Raw genomic sequence first — 13,793 nt, 5'->3', positions numbered from 1 at the left:
AATACATTATTTTTATACTAATACAAACATGAATATGAAATTACAGATGCAAGTCAAATTTTACATGCATTTTTTAAAATATTTTTTTAATTTTTTTTTTGACATTTATTTATTTTTGAGACAGAGAGAGACAAAGCATGAATGGGGGAGGGTCAGGGAGAGGGAGACACAGAATCTGAAACAGGCTCCAGGCTCTGAGCTGTCAGCACAGACCCCGACGCGGGGCTCGAACTCACGGACCACGAGATCATGACCTGAGCGGAAGTCAGCTGCTTAACCGACTGAGCCATCCAGGCGCCCCTACATGCATTTTTAAGATGAAAATTTTGGGGCAAAAGTGAGGAGGCACAGACAGGTGGAGCATAGAGTTTTTTTAGGGCAGCGAAACTCCTCTGTGTAATGGTGGATACGTCATTGTAAATTTGCCCAAAACCATAAAATGTACAAAGTCAAAAGTAAACCCTAATGTAAATCCTGGAATCTGGGTGATAATGATGTGTCAATGTAGATTCATTGATTGTAACAAATGTACCACTCCGTGGGAGGTGTTGATAGTAAGGGAGGCTGTGCATGTGTGGGAGCAGGGGGTATATGGGAAATGTATCTATCCTCCTCTCAATTCAGCTGTGAACCCAAAATGGCTCTAAAACACAAACACAAAAAAACTTCCGGGCAAGTTTGTGGTCTGTGTAGGTGTGTCTAGAACATGTTCCCTCTCCCAGGAGAGTTTCTGGAGCACCAGCAAAGCCATTATACCAACTGGGAAGGACTTGCACCCCTACCCCCACCCCCAGACCAGTGGCTGGGCCCCCTGCTAGCCATCTCGTCCTCTCATTCCTCTCCACATCCAGACCCCAGAACTGGGAGATCAGCACAACACTGGGTTTCCAGGCACATACAATCCCACCAGCAATCCTGCCCGGATGCAGTTAGTTCAACTGAGCAAGTTTGGAGTTTCCTAAAGGAACTTTTGCAGAGAAGTGAAATTGAAAAGATAGCGTGAGACTGGTCCCAGAGTTCTAATTGGTACAGGACCTCCTGAGGCCAGGTTGGGGTAGATAAGCCTTGAGGGACTTCAGAGAATGGGGAAGCTGCTGTGCATGAAGAGAGAGGGAAGAAATGAGTTGTTTGGCCACTGAAAGAAAAGGGGAGAGATATGTAAAGGAGCAAGAGAGCCCAAAAGATGGAGAGGTGGGGACTAAATGGAACCCAGCACAGGTGGGGTCACTAAAGAACATTATCTGAAGGGAGATGCCTCATGTTCTGGACACCCTTCTGCAAAGTAATGTTTACTTATTTTTGACAGAGAGAGAGACAGAACATGAGCAGAAGTGGGGCAGAGAGGGAGGGAGACACAGAATCCGAAGCAGGCTCCAGGCTCTGAGCTGTCAGCACAGAGCCCGACATGGGGCTCGGGCCCACGAACCGTGAGATCATGACCTGAGCTGCAGTCGGGCGCTTAACCGACTGAGCCACCCAGGAGCCCCTCTTCGGCCAAGTAAAACCCTCCTCCACCTCTTGGCCGCCTCCGGCCCACCTCACTGCGCACTCCCAAATCTCCAGGAGGGTCTACAAAACTCCCCAGGATTTGGGCAGATGTGTATGAAAATCAAGCATGGCGTGGAGTTCTATGTCCTCAGAAAGCAAGCACACCCCTCCCCCAGTGTGCTTCCTCCACCCACAGATAGGCAAACATGAAAGGGACAGCTTTAAACATCCAAAGGGCCATGAAAATGGAAGGTTTCCATCCATATTACCTGGCTCTAAAGAAAGGGGAAGCCCCCAGTTGAAAACCTAAAGCAAAAGCACCAAAATAGAAAAGCATAAAAGGAACAAGTTGACAGAACACAGATGTTTTTGCTTTGACTGACTCAGGTTAATCTTAGATACACAGACCATGCTTCCCCTCCTGTCCCATGGTCTTGAGCTGATGTGCTGGTTCACCTTGAAGGCTGGCTTCAGGCTTGAGCAAAGACTGTCCTCCTGCCCTAGGCTACCTGACCCACGTCTGGCTCAGTGCTACAAGCACCCTCTGATGACGGGTCTGGTCACGTTACAACGCTGCCTCCTACATGTCAACTCCCCTCTGTTGGCGGGAGGCTCCATTATTTTACAGATTCACAGCCCATAAGTCCAGATGACCTTCCAGGAAGCTCCTTTCCAGGACCGAAGGCCATGTCTGGCTGAGTGAAAGGCAGCAAACAGAGTTTGGAGTAAGCTGTACCCTGCCTCCATTGAATGTCCAACCCCTTCTCAGCCCTTGGTACAAAATTCACCAACTTCCCCCACCTGATCCATGACTGATCTACCACTTCCCTTCACACACACAAAATGAGATGATTAACAATTAAAAAATGCTTTCTACGTTTAGTCACAAACACACACATCAATTAGAGGAGGTCTTCTCATCCACACATAACTCTAGATAAACAAACAAGGATGAAAAGCGCACACTCGTAAACATCTGGAGGAAACAAAGGATTTCATGCCTTACCATGGATCTCTAAAATCTGAAGGCCTTCTCAAGCAAATGCAGAATTTATGAAAAATAAAAACACTTCTTTAAAGGTTAGTTAATTTTTTTTTTTAATTTTTTTTTCAACGTTTATTTATTTTTGGGACAGAGAGAGACAGAGCATGAACGGGCGAGGGGCAGAGAGAGAGGGAGACACAGAACCGGAAACAGGCTCCAGGCTCTGAGCCATCAGCCCAGAGCCTGACGCGGGGCTCGAACTCACGGACCGCGAGATCGTGACCTGGCTGAAGTCGGACGCTTAAGCGACTGCGCCACCCAGGCGCCCCAAGGTTAGTTAATTTTTGAAAGTTGCTCACCGGCTATCGATAGCAAATGAGCCAATGTTTCTAAATTGATAGAGAAGTTAGACCATTCTCCATGGCCCATCTCAGTGATATTAAAATGAGCCCGAGCAACGAGTATGCATTTAAATGGGAACAGTTTACTCTTCTCCTTCCCTTCATTTGGATTATGGCCGATCATTGAGAAACCCTAAATTGGGGTACGTCCCTAATGTCACTCTTCCTATTGGACAGTGAGTATTCACTGCTGGTGGCATAGGGCTGCCTTTTCACAGAGACCTAAGTCAGTAAGTCTGCCCGGAGGGGAAATTTAGCACCTAAGACAAAAATGCCCTGAAACATTCCATGAGAGCCCAAAGTCTGAGACCCGAAGTAGACTCATCGATTCTCCTACCTCAGACCCTCTTTGCGAGCTTCTCAGCAGCCTTGGAGTAGGTCCAGGGGACCATGTGGCGCCGAAGGTGATGACTATAATCTCAGAAAACGAGACAGGAAGAACACTGGACTGAGTCAGGAGGCTTAGCTGCTTACGTGCATGTGACTTTGGAAAATCGCCCAGCCTTTCCTTGGTTTTGTCATCCGGAAAAAGCCTACCTTACAGGGCTGCTAAGAGGCTCCAAGTAGAAAACGTTGAGGGTGAGAATATGTTGTAAACTGTAAGAAGCCATATGAGTGCAAACATGCTTACGTGTATTGCCAGTGCTTTGATTTGGAGCAGGCTGTTTACTGAGCTTGCTCTGTGCTGGGCACTCAATGCTGTACAGGTACTAACTCCCTGCCATGGATGGAATTGTGTCCCCCCAAATTTCATACATTGAAGCCCTAATCCCCAGTGGCACAGTATTTGCAGATGGAGCCTTTGGGAAGTAATTAGCTTTAGATGAGGTCACTCATGAAATAAGAAGAGACACTAGTGAGGTTGCCTCCTGTCTCTCTCCACCTGTCCTCACAGAGGAAAGGCCATGTGAGGACACAGCAAGAAGGCAAAAGCATTTGCAACCCACTGAGAAAGCCCTCACCAGACGCCAACCCTGCAGGCACCTTGAGCTTGGACTTTCAGCCTCCAGAACTGTGAGAAGCAAAGTCCTGTTCTTTAAGCCACCCTGTCTATCGTGTTTTGTTACGGCAGCTCAAGCTGACTAAGACATTCCCTTGATCTCCTAACAACCCTGAGATCACCTCTATCATCACTGCCATTCTACAGATGAGGGAAAAGGAATCTAGAGAATTGAATAAACTTGTCCAAGGCCAAGGCCACCAACTGGGAAATGGTGGAACCAGGATTATGAATTCATGGCAGAGACTACCTGGAGCTCACCGAAACCATTTCTTCTTCCTGGGCACACAGCTAAACCATGTTTCCCAGCCCTGGTACCGGGAGAGTTCTCCTCAGTGGAATGTATGTGAAAGCATTGTATACTGCTCATAAGCCAGGGTGGTGTAGAGGACATGGACTTTTCCACCATTTTCTCCCTTTCCTTTGGCAGGGAACTCAGAGTCCATGTGTAGGAGATGGCCCTGTGATAAGAAGGGAGCAGCCTGGGTCCCTCAGTGACATCATGAAGGAGAGCACCTTCCCCCAACCCTCACTGGTCTCCAACTGTAATAGGAGATGAACTAATGTTAGAAGAAGAAGAAGAAGGGGAAGAAAGAGAAAGAGAGAAAGAGAAAGAAAGAAAGAAAGAAAGAAAGAAAGAAAGAAAGAAAAGGATGAAAGAAGGATGAAAGAAGGAGAATAGAAAGAGAAAAGAAGAAAAGAAAGAAATAAGAAGAAGAAAGAAAGAAGAAAGAGAAAGAAAGAGGAAGGAAGGAAGGAAGGAAGGAAGGAAGGAAGGAAGGAAGAAAGAAAGAAAGAAAGAAAGAAATTAACTGCTGTTGGGATAGGTCTATTTGTTATAGAAGCTCATATTACCTCAGGTGAATTCTAATTATATAAGGTGAATTCTAAACACCAAGGTAACTAAACCAGTATTTTATATAAAAATGATGAAGATACTTGTTTGTAATGTAAAAACCTGAATACCACCTCTGATTATAAACCAGGAAACAACACAAAGATACTTTTTTTTTTAATATTTAAATTTTATTTAAATCCAAGTTAATTAACACATAGTGTAATAATGATTTCAGGAGTAGAATTTAGTGATTCATCACTTACATATAACACCCAGTGCTCATCCCAACAAGTGCCCTCCTTAATATCCCTTGCCCATTTAGCCCATCCCCCCAGCCAACACCCCTCCAGCAACCTTCTGTTTGTTCTCTGGGTTTAAAAGCCTCTCATGGTTTGCTCCCTTTCTTTTTATCTTATTTTTCCTTCCCTTCCCCTACGTTCCCATGTTTTGTTTCTTAAATTCTACATATGAGTGAAATCATATGATACTTTTAAAAGGAATATAGGAAAGCTCATTCACTGTGGCATTTGTCTTCAAGGAAATTTATTCTGATTACTAACACTCGTGCAACCTAATCCACTACGCTCTACAGCAAAGTTTCCTTTTAACTTTCAGGAGCCAGCATATCCCCTGTCCCTTAAGAGACTGTCAATTAACATTTGTTGAGAATGACTGGCCTTTGCTCCCTCATTGCTTTCTGCTCACTACACATACAGTCCAGAATGTCCCCAGGTTTTTCTCTGGGGACTCTTCTGGGAAAGTCCAAAGCAGCCCTGTACACTACGACAGTGTTACAGGCTGGCCTGTATCCCTCCAAAATTCCTATGTTGAAGTCCTAACGCCCAGGACCTCAGAATGTGACTGTGTTTGGAGATAGGGCCTTTAAAGAGGTGATTATGTTAAATGATTCTATTAGGGGCGGGCCTAATCCAACATGACTGTTGTCCTTGTAAGGAAAGGAGATTAGGACACAAAAAGAAACACCAGGGATTGTGTGTGCAAAGAAAAAAAAAAAGATGTATTTGAACCCATCGTTTAAGTATAGTTTTTGTGGAGTTGTTTTCAACTTAGATTATGTTTTGGTTCATATAGTTCTAAGACCAGAACTTTATTCCAATGTGATATTAAGAAAAATTTCAAAAACAACAAAACTGGAAGAATTTTACAGTGAATTTTATGATGAACACTGATATGTATACCCAGTATACTACCATTAATATTTTACTGCATTCACGCACATTTATCCATTTTTGCTCCCCTCCTTCAATTTCTCCATCCTTCCATCATCCTAATGCATTTCAAAGTAAGTTGCAGGTATCTGTAACTTCCCTTTCAGCATCTACATCACTAACCAGAATCCAGTATTTGTTTTCAGTGGTTTCTTTTCATGTAAAATGTATCAACAATGAGGAAACTCACAAAGCTGAAGTGTATATTCCCCCAGTGTTGACAAGGATATACATCTGCTGTTCTGTGAAAAGGAAGTATATTCAAAAAGATTTCTAAAGGCCAAAGGATCCCCGTGACCAAAGAAAAAGGCTGACAAATGTATTGAGGCAAGAAATGATCTGTTTAGGGAACTTAGGAAAGACACATGTCTTGCGTGGATGCAAGACTAGTAGACTTCTGCAATCCCACCTCCCTGAAAATCTACTTTTTATAGCCCTTAGAAGCTGGGAGCCCTTCCTGGGAGACCACTCAAAAAGAGAATGTTTAGGAATAGGTGTGCGTCACAGTCTTCTCTCCAGGGAAGAACATGAATATTATGCCCTGACGGTGTGCTTGAGGGTGTGCTTAAGTGTGTGGTTAAACAAAAAGAAAAAATGGGGGGAGGGCGGGTTGAGCTCGAGAGGTTTCAAGGTCACGAAGGTGGCAGATTTGTCCAAGATGGCATCAGTCTTGCTCACACACCTGTGTGACCCAAACCCCTCTCAAGCTGTAGAACATAACCATCACTCCAGAAAGTGGTCAAGCCTCTTCTCAGTCAATTCCACTCTCACTATCCCCAGAGGCAACTACTGTAACTTTCATTCCACTATAGATTAGTTTTGCTTGCCTTAGAACTTCATTTGAAAGGAATCATACAGTATGCATTCTTTTGCTTACAGGTTCTTTCAGTCAGCATAATGCTTTCAAGACTGATCCTGTGGTTGGTTGAGTGTAACAATAAGTTGACCTCTTTTTCTGCTTGGGAAGTATGGTTAAATATACTGGGGCTTGTTGATTCATCCTCCTACAGATGCACACTTGGTCTGGTTCCAGTTTGGGGCTATTATGAATAAAACCACTACAAACACTCTTGTATGAGCATTTTTGTGGCCACGTATCTTCATTTCTCTTGAGTAAATACATAAAAATGGAATCATCGGGTCATAGGGTTAGGGCGTGTTTAGTTTTGTTTAAAAAAAAAAAAAGTGTCAGAGTGTTTCTTAAACCAAGGTGCCTGCACCCTTTTACTTTCCCACTAACGATGTCCAATTACCCCATTGCTCCGCGTCCTTGCCAACATTTGGTGTTGTCAGTGTTTTTAGGAAAACTAGACCTTCCTATATATCTGGCTCTGGACATTAGGAAATGGGAAGGGCTTGCCATCCCTAAGCATGTGTCAGTGGGCGCTGGGGTTGGTGCACTGTACAGGATCTAATTTAAATTTACTCCTCATAGCAACTTATTCAGAGGCTGAGAGAAGTGGAATAATTGTAGAACTGGGCTTCAAACCCAGGTTTTCCTGGCTCTTTTTTTTTTTTCCCCCAGCTTCATTAGAAACAAGAAGGTGTTGAAAAGGGAGACTCCTGTGCAGGCGAATTTGAACTAACAGGTTTGAGCACTAACTGGGAGGAAAAGAAAGATAGGGAGGGGATTCACTCATCACTGTTGAGCCAACCTTTTCCCATTAGTCAGAGCCCATCAGGAAGCTCAGAAGATTCCGGTTCACGTTGGAAGCTGATGCTTCTGGCCCTGTAGGTTTGGATGACTTGGGGACAGAGAATAAGGGGGGAAAGAAATCCTTCTCCAAACACTCACTTCCTTCCACCTGCTAGAGGTCTTAGGAAATAAAGCTCTCAGGCTCATAAAAGGCCTGAAGGAAGAATAAGGGGCCTAAAGAGACTTTCCGAAGGTCTTTTCTACATCCCTAAGCCTCTGGCAGAAGGAACCTCTGGGGCTACAGGGTTCTGGTTGCAGCTCTAATCCCAGTTAAAGTTCTGCCTTGCTTATATAATATCCTCCAAAATGGACTGGTTGACCCAGTGGGAGCCAATTATGTCCCTGGGAGCTTCCAGTTTTGAGGAAATATGTCATTGCTGGGATTTGGGATACAAATGGAGAGGAAATGGAATGCATGGAGCCCTGTTCATCCAGTCCCCACAATGGTATGAGGTAAATATAAATATCTTCATTAGCCAGATGAAGAATCTGAGGGTCAGAGGCTCTGAGTCACTTATCTAAAGTCATACATGGCAGATTCCAAACATCTTCCACCTCCCAGAGGAAAGGATTGATGCAGGGGCTGTAGAATCACAGACCTGGAGCTGAAGGACTGACAGAACCCTCTCCATAACCCGCCAGACTGCCCATGAGAATCCACACTATGGTGAAATTCTCAACAAGACGGCCTCAGCTTCTGCTGCACCCGCTCTGTGTTGAGACCCCCACCTCTGAGACAGAATGCTGAAGCGTGGGGATCTTGAGGGAAGGCAGTGCCTTCCAAGTGGTCTTAGTAGGGACTAGAGCCTGAAGCTGGCGGGGGAAGGAAGTTCCCCAGCAGACCCAGTAAAGGGAGAGTAATTCTTAGCAGAAAGTGTGCCATGGGATCCTGGGCACTTTTTTCTACAGGTTACCTATTTGCATTTTAGCAGCAATCTCCTAAGGACACAGTACCTTGGCCAGTAAAAAAGCCACTCTTTGTCCCTTCCTAAAATCCCATCACAGACTCTGTGGCTCACAGGTGTGTGAGTTGTGGCCTCTCTTATTGCCTGTTGAAGCAGGAGAAAGGCTGAGTCTGCGGGTTCACAAAGTGCTGTTATAAACGCTGCTCTGCTCCCAATAAATTGTCTCAAGTTGTCTTTGAGTCCCTTTTTCTTCATCTGTAAAAACTGTTCCTTTCATCACGCAGTGGTTGAGAATATTCTTTAAAAGGCATGTATTATATAATAGAGTGTACTACAGAATAGACAATTAACTGTTTTCTATTTTCCTTTCCTCTGGTCTTTGGCCAAATAGATGGTTAAAAAGAAAGTTAACTTGTTCTATTGTGTTAAATATGATCCTATTCCTTTGGGGATTGTGAAAAGACTTCCATGCTGTCACACTTTTGCCTTGGGCCTATGACCTTCTTGTCCAGCTGCTCTCCTTTTAAGTCCATTTGGGCAGGAAGGTTGGTCTGATCTTGGAAGACCCTTGCAACTCTAAGCCTGCAGGCGAATTTGAACTAACAGGTTTGAGCACTAACTGGGAGGAAAAGAAAGATAGGGAGGGGATTCACTCATCACTGTTGAGCCAACACCTGGGAGAAGGAACTGAGACCATGACCACTGCTAAAATTGTTACCCGAACCTGGTTTCTCCCCTTGGTGGATTTTGGGCCTCAAGTCACAACCAAGCCAAAGAATAGGAAAAGGAAGGGTCTTGCTTGCAACAAATACAGAAGAACACCTAGGATCTTTCCCAAATCAGTGTCTGCTCGAACAACAGTTCTGTGGAAGTGTTTTTTTTTGTTTTTCGTTTTTTGTTTTTTTTTAATTTTTTTAATGTTTATTTCTTTCTGAGAGAGAGAGAGAGAGAGAGAGTGAGAGACAGAGCATGAGCGGGGGAGGGCAGAGAGAGAGAGGGAGACACAGAATCTGAAGCAGCCTCCAGGCTCCGAGCTGTCAGCACAGAGTCTGATGCAGGGCTTGAACTCACAAACCTCAAGATCATGACTTGAGCCGAAGTCATAGGCTTGACCGACTGAAACACCCAGACATCCCCAGGCCTGGGGAAGTTTTAAGCTAAGGGTGCATACATATTCACAAACGGGTTTGTGTAATGGGAATACAGCATGAGGCTGGGCCAAAGGTCATCTTAAAGCGAAGGAGTCCATGTCAAAATCACTAGGGCCAGCAAGGGTCAGCATTATCAGTTCTCTGACTCCAGCTGGTCTGGTATTTGAGTGCTCATAGGGGTTTAGATCCTGTGAAGATAACTCACCAGTGCTCAGTGTGTGTCAGGTCAATTTTCACTTCTGAATATGATTAGGCTACCTGCTGACCTGCCAGTGGCTGTTTGTTCTTACATTCTTTCACAAGACAGCTGGAGGCCTAAAATGATTTTTCTTATGTCAAGAGAGCTATGTCTCTCTTTCTTCTTCTGGGGAACCCTAACTCTTTCTGCTTGCAATACCACCAGAAACCATTGCCAACTACTAAAGCACCCACTGAATAGTAACAGACCATTGGTGAAAAATCTTTCCACTACAGAGTCTAACTCCCCAGGGATTTAGAAGCCGGCAGAGAGAAGCCAGAGGAAAACAAATTTACAAGCACTTACAAATAAAATGAAAATAAATCAGGCATTTCTTCAGAAAAAGGACTTCTTAAAAGACAGCCCAAAGGGGGCACCTTCATCGCTCAGTTAAGCATCCAACTCTTTTTTTTTATGAATATAATTTATCATTAAATTGGCTTACATACAACACTCAGTGCTCATCCCAAGTGCCCTCCTCTGTGCCCATCACTCATTTTCCCCTCTCTCCCCATCCCCCTCCTATCAGGTTGTTCTCTGTATTTAAGAGTCTCTTGTGGTTTGCCTCCCTCCCTCTCTGTTTCTAACTATTTGTTTCCCCTTCCCCTCCCCCATGGTCTTCTGTTAAATTTCTCAAGATGAACACATGAATGAAAACATATGCTATCTGTCCTCTGACTGACTTATTTCACTCAGCATAATACCCTCCAGTTCCATCCACGTTGCTGCAAATGGCCAGAGTTCATTCTTTCTCATTGCTAAGTAGTATTCCATTGTACATATAAACAACATCTTCTTCATCCATTCGTCAGTTGATGGACATTTAGGTTCTTTCCATAATTTGGCTATTGTTGAAAGTGCTGCTATAAACACTGGGGTACATGTGCCCTTAAAGCATCTAACTCTTTTTTTTTTTTAACGTTTATTTATCGTTTATTTATTTTTGAGACAGAGAGAGACAGAGCATGAATGGGGGAGGGTCAGAGAGAGGGAGACACAGAATCTGAAACAGGCTCCAGGCTCTGAGCTGTCAGCACAGAGCCCCACGCGGGGCTCGAACTCACAGACCGTGAGATCGTGACCTGAGCTGAAGTCGGACGCTTAACCGACTGAGCCACCCAGGCGCCCCTAAAGCATCTAACTCTTGATCTCAGATCTGGTCATGATGTCACAGTTTGTGAGATAGATCCCCATGTCAGCACAGGGCTTGTTTGGGAGTCTCTCTCCTTCTCTCTCTGCCCCTTCCCACCCTCAAAATAAAGAAATAAATAAAAACATTTTTTAAAAGGGGGTGGCACCTGGATGGCTCAGTTGGTTAAGCTTCTAACTTTAGCTCAGGGCATGATCTCACGGATCGTGAGTTCGAGCCCCACATTGGGCTCTGCACTGGCAGCGCAGATCCCGCTTTGGATCCTCGGTACCCCTCTCTCTGCCCCTCCCCTGCTCGCTGTCAAAAATAAACAACATTAAAAAAAAGAATAGGGGCGCCTGGGTGGCTCAGTCGGTTAAGTGTCCAACTTCAGCTCAGGTCACGATCTCACAGTCTGTGAGTTCGAGCCCCACGTTGGGCTCTGTGCTGACAGCTCAGAGCCTGGAGCCTGTTTCAGATTCTGTGTCTCCCTCTCTCTCTCTGCCCCTTCCCCACTCATGCTCTGTCTCTCTCTGTCTCAAAAATAAATTAAAAAAAAAATTAAAAAAAAGAAATTATTAAAAAAAAGAATAGTTTAAAAAAAAAAAAGGACAGCCCCAAAAAGAAAAAATAAATTATTGCTACCTTAGCCTTTTCCTGTACTTCTCTCCTCAATTTTCTTTTATTTGGTAATAGGTGTATTGAGATATAAGTGACATACTATAATATTTATCCATTTGAAGGGTACAATTCAATAGCTTATATATAATTTTATAAGATATTATAAATATAAATGTAAATTTGTATTTATATGTAACAATTTATATAACATATATTTATAAATAACATATATTTATAAATATATTATTTACTATAATAATATAATAATATAAATAGGGGCACCTGGGTGGCTGAGTCGGTTAAACGTCCAACTCTTGATTTCGTCTCAGGTCATGATTTCACGGTTCATGAGCTTGAACCCCATATTGGGCTCCACACTGACAGTGTAGAGCCTGCTTCAGATTCTCTCTCTCTCTCTGTCTCTTTCTCTCTCTCTCCCTCTGTCCCTCCTCCACTCTCTCTCTTTCTCAAATAAACTTAAAAATGTATAAATACTATCTATAAATAGATAAACATAATAAATAAAAGTATAAAACCATCATCACAATCAATTTTAGAACACTTTTATCGCTCTGAAAAGAAATCCTGTATCTTTTACCTTTCACCCCCAAATCTCCTATTTCAGCCTCAATCACGAATCTGTCTACTCTATACATAGAGTGGCCTATTCTGGACATGTCATATAAATAGAATTAATAACTATGTGGCCTTTGTGACTGGTTTCTTTCACTTAGCATAAATGTTTTGAAAGTTTATTCATGTTGTAGCATACACAAGTGTTTCATTCCTTTTTGTGAATGAAAAATGTTCCATTGTATGTGTGTATGACATTTTGCTCATCAGTGGATGGACACTGGATTTTTCCATCTTTTGACTACTGTATATAATGCTGCAATCAACACGGAGCACAAATTTTTGTGAAGACATATCTTTTCATGTCTTTTGAGTATATACCTAGGCCTCTTTTCCAGAGGTTCAGCAGGCGAATGGCTTCTGCCTATACAGGCCCAGGCCCTTATAAGCTCTGAGGGGTATTCCCTGAGCCTGACCTCAAACCTGGCAGATTAAGATTCAAGGCCCACTTCATTCACTGATACAGTCACTCAGTAAATATTTATTGATTCTGTACCAGGTGCCAGGCACTCTGTGACATGCTGGGGATGCAGAAAGAACAACATAGCATTAAACAGCAAAATTCAACCAAGTTAATGTAAAGATCTAATTGGCTTTATTAAGCAATTTGTGAATTGACCAGCACCCCCCATGTAGCAAGTAAGGAGGGCTCCAAGGAGCTGTACAAAATGGAAAGTTTTTGTGGGAAAGAGGTTGGGGCAAAGAGTTATAGCAAAAGAAGACCGTTCCAGGCACCGCTGCCTTCCCTTAGCGGGCAGGGGGTCTTATTAGGTGGGTAATGTCATCTTCCCAGGGGAGGGGAGGGGGCATGGAAAGGGCCTGTGGGACAGATGACCTCATTGATGCTGACCAGAAATTCCAGATAGATTAGTTTAAAATTCCACTCTTGGGTAGGTGGAACCTGCAGTTAAGTCTTGATTTGCTGTCCTTGGGGCAAATGACTCCACTGTGGCCCTGTGGCTCTCTTTTTAACTATAGGCAAAAATGCTTGTCCTCACGGAGTTAAGATCCAGTGAGGGCAGCGGCGGGGAGAATAAACAAGTAAGTTATGTGCTGTGTTCCTTTCCCCGTGAAGCATTCCCAGATGTGGTAGGAAGGGTCAAATTCTACTCTGGTAGTACTTGTTTATCTCTTTTTTATTTCAAAAGTGATTTCTAGCTCTATAATGGCACCCATTGAAAACATCATACAAATGAGACAGTGCAAAGTACTGAGCACTCCTGTTACGATGAGAGATTTATCATATTTATCTGCGTGTCACCCCCATGTGGGCTTCCTTTTATGAGCTCCATTATGGGGCTTGAAAATGACTGACACCCTGTGGAAAGTGACATGTCAAAATGATGAGGGAGCATAAGGCAGGCTGAGAGCAAAGCACAAGCCAGCACACCTGCCGCCCCCAGGTGGGATATGTATGATATTCCCTGGACACTCCCAGCTACCCAAAAAGGACAAAAAACAAAAAAACGACAGCAACAA

This window comes from Lynx canadensis, chromosome B1, assembly GCF_007474595.2.
Source record: "Lynx canadensis isolate LIC74 chromosome B1, mLynCan4.pri.v2, whole genome shotgun sequence".
NCBI lineage: Eukaryota > Metazoa > Chordata > Mammalia > Carnivora > Felidae > Lynx > Lynx canadensis.
This window is presented reverse-complemented; position numbering follows the sequence as displayed.